The sequence below is a fragment of the Rhinolophus sinicus genome, linkage group LG01 (assembly GCF_036562045.2).
Source record: "Rhinolophus sinicus isolate RSC01 linkage group LG01, ASM3656204v1, whole genome shotgun sequence".
NCBI classification, from domain to species: Eukaryota; Metazoa; Chordata; class Mammalia; order Chiroptera; family Rhinolophidae; genus Rhinolophus; species Rhinolophus sinicus.
The window spans coordinates 8056653-8065914 of NC_133751.1; positions in this window are offsets into that span (position 1 = coordinate 8056653).

Genomic DNA, 9262 nt, shown 5'->3' on the forward strand with positions numbered 1-9262 from the left:
ACCCTTGGGCCTGAAAAAGCAGGGTTAGGGCATGAGATCTATGGGAGATAACTTCCCTGATGAACGCTGAGTCTACAAGCAAAACAGGATTGGCAGAGAGGGTGTAGAAAGAATAAGTGGCCTGGTCTTTCTCTCCTCCAACCCCAAACTACTGCCAGGGCCTCCCATTGTCTGAACCAGAAGCCACAGAGTAAGGGGGTTCATAGGAAATGTTCATAGGGCCAGCCTCTTGGGACACCAAATGTGGAAGAGAAGGGTAGAGAATGCACGTGGGTGTGAACAAAGCGAGAATAACCAGACCCTGTGGGAATCTATGTCTGGAGAATTCATAATAACCTATTCACTTTTAATAAGTTATGAGCTGATACTAATTCAAGAAACAGAAATGGTTCCTTTTTGAGTGATGGAGTTACTCTATTCTGTAAGGTAGTAGAGAGCTGTAAATGCACGTTCTGTGGTCTGGGGGGAGAGAATCCTTTTCATTCCTGGACTCGGGTGCAGACGACCCCAATTCTCTGCCACTTAGGTCAGGGCTCCTCAATTTATCTTCTGCCCTCCTCTTCTCCCACGTAGATAGCGAGGCACCCATTCCTGCCCATAATCACGGGGAAGTACAATGGGAATAATTTCAGAGTCGTGCCCTGGGATAAAGGCTTGTCATTGGTGGAGCACATCGTGCATAGAGATCAGGCTTCAGTTTTCTGTGATAAGACAAGGGTTCAGCCTCTTACGGGAGCGTTGGACTATATGCCTCTTGGTTTCTAAGCAATAGCTCTGGAGGACATGGGGGTAATTTATAATGCTAATGTCACTTGACATGCTTTAAAGCAGTTGAAATCATGGCTCTTGATTTTAAGTTTGTTTCATTTATACTGAACGCTGTCCCCTTAGTGGGGTTTTTACACTCCGTAGCTGTTTTATTTGTTTTGTATTAAACCTAGTACAGTGTCTCTGTACATGTGAACAAATTCTTGAGTCAGGATATGTTGGGTACCTATTGAGCACTACCTCAATGCCAGGAAATGCACTAAATCCTGGTTATGCAGAGACGAGAACAGCCCCTGATTTCTTGGCAAACAGAGGGGTCAGGGAGACAAACATGCAAACAGTAGCAGCAGTATGTGAGGAGCAGTGACAGAGACATCCACAGACGAACAGTGTGACCCCAAACCCGGGGCCTAGGCAAGGCAACCCAGAGGAGGAAGCACTCCAAGAGTCCAAGTCTTGAAGGAAGACCTAGAATTAACTCTGTGGCCAACGGGAGGACCCAGGGGAGGGGAATTCTGGGAAGGACAGGTCAACCAGCTGGGAATAGGAGAGAGTTTGTAAGTGGGAGGCAGGGACAGATCGGGAGTTGCTGGTGTCCCATGTTCCAGTCTGGACCTTAATGAGTTCAAGAAGGGAGCCCAGTGCCTTCTAAGTAGGGAAATGGCCTGAAATGGATGTAACTGTATAAAGAAAAAATGCGTGTAGAGATGGGCAGAGACTGGATTGGAAGGTGCTGGGACAAGACTGAAGAGCCAGCCTCCTGAGGAGACTATTACACCAGATCCAATAAGAAATGATAAAAGCCTGAACTAAAGCTGTGCTTGAGGCGTGAAAGGAAGGATAGGGTATAAAGACGGTTCTTTGAGGTGAAAAGCGAACTTTGCCAGAAGTGTGACTGTGATTCCAAATTGGTTGGCAAGACAGATAACCACCAACACAAACAACAGAAAAGAAGAGCAGGCTGGTGGGTGGCAAAGGGTGGCTCAGCTGGGTTGAGCAGCCTGCAGGCCGTCCTAGTTGGCATGGCAGGGGTGCGAGGATGCAGACCTGCAGATCAGGAGGAAGACAAGGCAAAGGTTTTGTAGTTACCACGGTAAGAGGGAAGGGAGTACAAAATGGTGGATGAAACCGCTAAATACAACTGTAGAGGGTGAGAAGAGAACCACAGGTAAACACATGATTCTCTGTCCTTTTATGAATGTTTGAAATAGTGCATCATTTAAAAACATGAAATTTCAAATTAAGGAAAAAGAACAGATGAAGAGAAAGCTTTCATGGATAAAGATGCAGCAACCATGGGGGTGGGAATTCATGAGTTCGTGCAGTGAGAATGTTGCAAAAATGGGAACTCATGGCCATAGGAGACAGAGATAAATAAAGACAGAAATACTTCCATTGGATTAGGTAATTAACAGGGCACTGGGGACTCTGGCCAGAGCACGTTCATGGGCTGGTGGTAATGGAATTGGGGAATGAGAGGAAGGGGCAGAAGCAGAGGGGACTATAAGCTACTCCTTCAAGAAATTTCACTGGGGAGGGACGGAAAGAGAGAAGTAGCTAGAGTGGAACTCAGGGTCCAGATCTTTTATTTAAAGATAGGCAGAGCTGGAATCCATATGTTATCAGCATGTGAACAGAGTCAGGAAGAAGGGAGGGCTTTGGGATACCTGTGATGATGCAAAGGGGAAGCCCTTGAGAAGGTGGAAATAACAGATTGAAAGCACAGGTGAGAGTCAGGGTGGAGCGGCTGTAAACACAGAACACTAGTTTCTGATTTCAAGGGCAGAACAGGTTCTGGTCATGAAAGTCAGGTGTGGTTTGTGGAAGAAGCTCGAGGAACAGAGGTGTCCACACGGACACTTATGGGTCCAAACACAGCAGCCAAAGTCTGCAGGGAATGTGGGGGAATCCACGAGGGGAGGGTAGACAGTACAGAGGAATGTTAGAGGGCAACATGGCCCGAAAGTCCCAGACTCAGAATTTACCCGACTGTGAAAGTAGGAGGTGAAGACAAAGTCTAGCCCAGCCCTCCCGTGGGTGTGGCCGTGGGCACCCCCAAATCCAATAGGCTCATAGCAATGCAGGTAGAACCAGATTCCAGGTGAAAATTGTGGAGTCAGTTAAAGCAGATTAGGGGACCTGCATTTTTGGCCTCTGTTTATCTACAGTTGAGGGTTCCAGAGGGTACCCTCAGAAAAGGGAGGGAGAGTAGTACCAGTGAAAAAGACAGCCACTGGAGAAACATGACTCTAGTTGTTTGTTATGAGTCAGTTTGGAACTTATATTTCCCAGAATGACCATTTATTTATTGCAAATAACTGTTTGCATTTTATAATCCTCCTTTCTCACGAGGTGTCATTCCCATGGGCCTTATTTGAGGTGAAGGTCTCACTAGAAGTAAAGCATAGGAGCTTTGACAAGAGAAGTGTAAATAACACCATAATCCATGACTTTGCCAGTTCTTCATACAAATTACAAATATTTGCCAACTGATCATCTGAAATATCTCCATAATATTGTTCAAAATGCAGAAGAACTTGCTATTAAAATGGGCCTTTTAAAACACTATGTGAGTTTAGTTAACGCAAAATCAAAATAATCTTACTGTAATTATGTATATGTATTTATCTATATGTATTGTATTATTCATCTGTATGTGTTGTTTTTATCTATATGTATTGATTTATACATATAGATAAATACAATAAGATTATTTTAATTATATACGTACGTATATGCATGTATATAAACATACATAGAGTATATACTGTAGTATATAATAAGTTATATTTCACATGTGAAGTTAAGGAAAGCATCCTAGTGAAGTCCATTATAGTCATATTGGTTGACATGTGTATAGCTATATATCTATACGTGTACCTATCTGTCTATTTCTACCTCTATATCTTCAGTTTCTGTGTGAAGAGGAAGAAAATATCCTGAAATGTGCACTAAAATACTCTGGGGCAACATCTTTAGTGTTACCAAAGCTAAATTATTTTGAACTCTGTAATTTTAAAATGGAAGTTTGGATAAAAGTTCATTTGCAAATCGTTGAATGTAATCACTCAGCCAGAATTTTTACCTAAATTATAAGACGAGGTTGCTGTGCAAAGACCTTGAAAGACCAAGAAATGACATAAAATTTATGATATAATTTTCTAAATGACCAGCTATGGCTTCTTTAAGAAATGCTATCTTCATTTGTAACTCTCAGGATACCCTGAAATTTATAATACAAATAAGATTTCTGTGGTATTGAGTCCGCAACCCACACATAACAGCCCAGTATATCTTCATTAACAAGAAACATTTCTATTGATTTCATTTTGCGATGTTTCATATTACATATAACAAATATGTATGGTCACCTAAATGAATTATTACAATCCAATTTGAAATGATTGCATGGGGTTATTGTATTATCTCGAGGATGCTTTAGTCTCTGGGTGTCAAAACTGTTTGTATTTAATGGAATAACATGGAAAAGTTAATCAGAGGAGGTTAACCTCTGTGGAACTGAAGGTCACACGCATTTACTCTCGGTTGGAAATGGAAGAGCTTTCAGCTTTGAATGTTCACTGGGGGTGGGTGAGAGTGGAAGAGCGAGTGACCAGGAGATTTCATTGCTGCATTTCCTGTAGTCTCACTACTGTCAGTTCGCTTATGGGGCTTTTCAATAACTGGATTTTCGATTAGAAAATTTCCTGCAAGGAAAATAAAATTAAAGAAGCAATACAAACATAATAAAAAATTGATACTGCAGTTACCATTTCTACTGTGTAGTATCGAACGGTCAACTTCAGTTTCATTCAGGTTTGCATACAGACATCCGGCTTAGAGTTCTGACCAGGGCTGGGGTGAAGATGACGGGTGGCAGAGAGAGAATCCTCATCTCAAAATTACATTCCCAAGATAAATGGTGCTTCTTATACTCTGAGTCCTTTCGCGGCTAGGCCAGGAGGACAGAGGTAGAAATTTTCCTTTGGCCACACTGGCATCTTACATTTGATGAGCACGTAGGAGATACTAAGACCTGTGTTCACTGAGTACATCAACCTTACGTGGTGCTTTCCTTCCAGAGCAGTGGCTGTGAGGTTAGGCTTTTGCCCCGGTGGATAGGTTGTGATTGTTTGTCTTGCTATAGAGGCACTTGATTGCTCTTATAGCACTCGGATACAGAGGTAGATGGCTGGAAGGACATCCAGTTAAAGGCTGAGGAAAAAGGATTGCCCATGGATTAGTGCCTCTCAAGTTTCAAAGGAAACTTCTGGTTAAAGTGGCCAACTGAGATAATTGGGAAAGTTCCCCTGATACTCCAGAAATAAAGAAATATGAAATCCACAGATGAGCTCAAAAGCGGGAAAGGGAGATCTCCAGCTGCCAGAAATGAGAAGCCAGAGATGGAGCAGAAGGAAGCGTTGGGACTCTGGACGGTGTCTGCCATGAACCTGGGTTGTTACAGTGCCCTGGGAGGGAGTTCAACTTGAAGATGCTCAGGTGTAGGAGGTAACACTGAGCTCCCAGGGATAAGGACAGTCCTGCCATTGAAACAGGGATGAAAAGCTCCACCGACTGGTCCCAGTTATGGGCTTTGTGCTCTGGACCTTGTGTAGAAAGAGGCACTTGAGGGAAATCAGAAAGCATGTGAGTGTGAGACTAAATATACACAGCCAGAGCTCAAGCCAAAAAATCCCGTTTAAAAACAAGTCTAGCACAGAAATGAATGTGAAAAATAACCTGGAACTCCACAGGGTCTGCAGGAGGCAGAGTTAAACTGTCCTCATGAAATCACCTCTGTAACCCAGGATACACAGGTGGAATTCTTTGAGGGGCCAACGTGTGCCAAAGACAAGCTTAAGTCTCACACACCATGCAAGCTTATGTTCTTTCCCTCACATAACGAAAAATTTGCCAAACACCCAAACACATTTACCTCTTGAGAGATGGTCAACAGATGCAACAAATGGGAGAATTCACAAAGAAATGCAGATAAAAGTAATGTCCAAGGAGTTTGAAAATAAGCATGATTTAGATGTTCAAAATGAAAACCAAGGAACAGATTTCATGATGCAAGATGAAAGAGAAGAAGGTGGGTTTGAGAAAGAAGCAAATAAATTGCTAATGCAACTAAAGAAAGAAATTTGAAGATAAAGCTGAAAAAGGAAAACATTCAGAAACAGCTCAAAGAGACAAAAAGAGATGGTAAATATGAAACAGAAATTAAGCCAATGAACACAAAATGTGAATCTCCAAAATGCAGCTAATAGGAGTTCCAGGAGGAAATTAGGGAAAGAAGGGGGAGAAACCATAGTCAAAGAAATACTGGTGGAGAATATTCCATAATTAAAAATCATTAGACCAGTTAGCAGTAACATCCTAAATCTTGAGGAGGATACGTAACACGAATCCACACCTAAAACATCGCAATGAAGCTACAGATTGTGTAAGATGATATAAAAATCTTTAAAACGCGGACCTAAAAAGGACAAACAATCAGACGGACAGCAGACGTGTCAGTGGCAACAACAGGTGTCAGAAGATGATTGCACAGTATTTTCTAAGTGGTAAAAGTGACTATCAACTTCACATCTATGCTCCACATCACATTAAATGATCATTCAAGGCGGGTGGGGAGCTTTTCCCTGAGATGTTGGCAGGGCTGCTGTCGGGAGCTTTCGTCGTCATTGCCCCTTGGACTCTCTCAGTGTGATAGCTTCACTCCCCGCTTTAAAATGGGGGGAGATGACATGAAGCTATTTCCAGTCATGCAAAGACTAAGAGACTTGCTACCTGAGAGAGCAAATGAAATAATGCAACATTGAAAGAAGGAAATGGAAGGTGGAAGGAACCAGTGGGCAGCAAGTAACAAGGGCAAGTTGCAAAACTGGTAAAAATATTTTGTAAATCTATAAGAATAATATTAGTGATATTTGAGGGGCTATTTAAGAAGGAACTAAAATTCTGGACAACGATAGCATGGATGATAGAAAAGTAGAATTGGGGGTAGAATTAAAGAGTTCTAAGATCCTTATCTGGTGGGAGAGTAGAGTTATTAGTGTCAGAATCTGAGAAAAGATAGTTTAGTAGACTTAATACTATAGTAAAAAAAGGTATAGAATGATAGATAGATAATGCCAAAAGAATAGAAAAGAAATAAAAAGATAAAAAGAAGCAAACACAGAGCAGATGGCGGGAAAGAAGGGAGAAAGAAAAAATAAAACAGGGAAATGCTGGCAAAAAAATAGACCCAAATGAACAATAAGTAATCAAAATAAGTGTAAATGGATTTAACTCTTTTCGTAAAACAGCGGACAAAAGTTTTCTCATTCCTTGGATACTCAGAGAGCCTTGTGTTGTCCATTGTCCAGCATCAGCATGGGAAGAAGTAATTTTTCATGACAAAGACACTTCCCTTCACTGTTTGGAAATGAAGCCTTATCTGCTGTGTCTTTCTGCAGGTAGGATCAGATCCCAGGCCGAGAGTGTCCTCTAATGTCATCATGGTGTGCCTCCAGGGGGCGAGGGTGGGACAGTGGATTTTGATAACGCTACACAGATCTGACGAACAGAGAAGGCTGAAGAGGTAGTGAGCCTCTTCCTAGTGGAGCAGGTGGAGCGATGCCGAAATGCAGGCTGAGTAGTTAGATGATTCACAACATGAGTGCTGATAACTGGATCAATGGCCATACACAGAGAGGTTTCCAGTGAAAAAAGACTTTGGAGTTTTAATTGAGTTTTGGCTCAATAGGATGTGGCTGCTAGATCAGCTAATGTGATTTTAGAAGGCAATAATGGAGGTGGAGTGTCCTTAAGAAAGGGTGTGATGGACCCTCTCTACTTGTTCTTACCAGACCACAGCTGGAGGGTTGAAGTCAAAGGCAAGTCCAGAGGGCATCACCTCTATGTTAAGAGTTATCAAACCCTATCACATGGGTACTTAAGGAGTAAGGAGGGTGTTTCTCTTAGAGCATACATTCCATTTGTCCCTAAATATAACATGAGCTGTCGTGGTATATAGGGATTTGACCTCATCTTTATGGCCTCAGTAAAAAGAACTGGAACCACAAAGAACTTCACAACCAAACTGTTCCAAAATGAATGGACAGTTTCAGGAGGTAGAGAGCTTCCTATTACAGGAAGTATACAAACAAAAGCTAGACAACTTTCTGTTGGCAGCGTTATGCGGGATTGATGCACTGCATCTGGGGCTGTATTTGCTGGCCCCTAATCTCCCCTCCAACCCTAAGACCTTGATTGTGCATTTCTCCCTCACACATCAGTGAGTACCCAGGGTGGGAGTGATTCCTTCTATATCTCACTTCTGATTCCCTCTTCAAGCCACATGGGTATTTGTGATGCTGACACAATAAGCAAATCCTGGCAATAAACTGAAAAAGAGAAGAAAAGGTCTTTGGGAAGGAGATGCCTTCCTCCCAAATCCCGTGTGTCATAACCCCTGTGATGCCTTCAGAAGTACCTGAGGATATTACAGGATTCTCGGGTTCCTATTAAGTTAGAACCTTGGACGTATGGAAAGAAAGAAGTGTTTTTAACAAGATTCCCAGGTGGTTTTCATTCTCATTTAGGCATAAAAACCATGATTCCAGAGGCAACCAGCCTCTGGATTTCAACCCAGCCTCTGGCAAATGATTGAAATTTGTTTTTCTCAAACCTTTTCTGCTGATGCCCCCAATATATGACCGTCTCATATACACCCTCTCAGAGGTCATTGGTGCTGGGAAATAAAATAGACAGTAGGTTAAATACAAATCACATTTAATAAGTTGTAACTCCACCCTTGTTCTTATTCAGGATGCAGTAGGCTAAGACATTCATTGTGGACTGATAATGGCTATACATTTATCCATCCATCCACCATCCATTTACCATTCATCCACCCATCCATTCATCTATCCATCCACCATCCATCTGTCATCTGTCCACTCATCCATCTACCCATCTATCATCCATCCATCCATCCATCCATCCACGCATCAATCATTCATCCATACATCATCCATCTATCCATCATGTATTTATTAATCACATATTTTTGTTTGTAGCATGTTCCAGGAGGTGACGGGGGAAGGTTTGCTGGGGATGGGTAGGAACTGATTCACCCCAAAGGTTATAGTAATGTTGGCCCCGCCCTTAGAGCAATTTCAGCTTTCACCAAAAAACACATTGACTATAGCTGAGCTTCTTGGAAGTGTTTCCTTGGCTGTCCCCTCCACTGGGGCAGTAGTGCTACAGTGATAAAAACCAAAGGCGTTAGAAGCAGCTAGAGGCGGTTTGGAGTGTACTGAACGAGCTTGGGTGATATATTAGCCTCTCTGAGGCTCAGTTACCTCATTCATAACATGAAATGATAGGAACAATAGCAAAGTTGATGTAAAGATCAAATGGTGTTGTACAATTTAAAACCCTCTATGAATAGTAGTGTGTGAGTGTATGTAACATACATCCAAGTTTAGATTTCCCTACAAGCAGA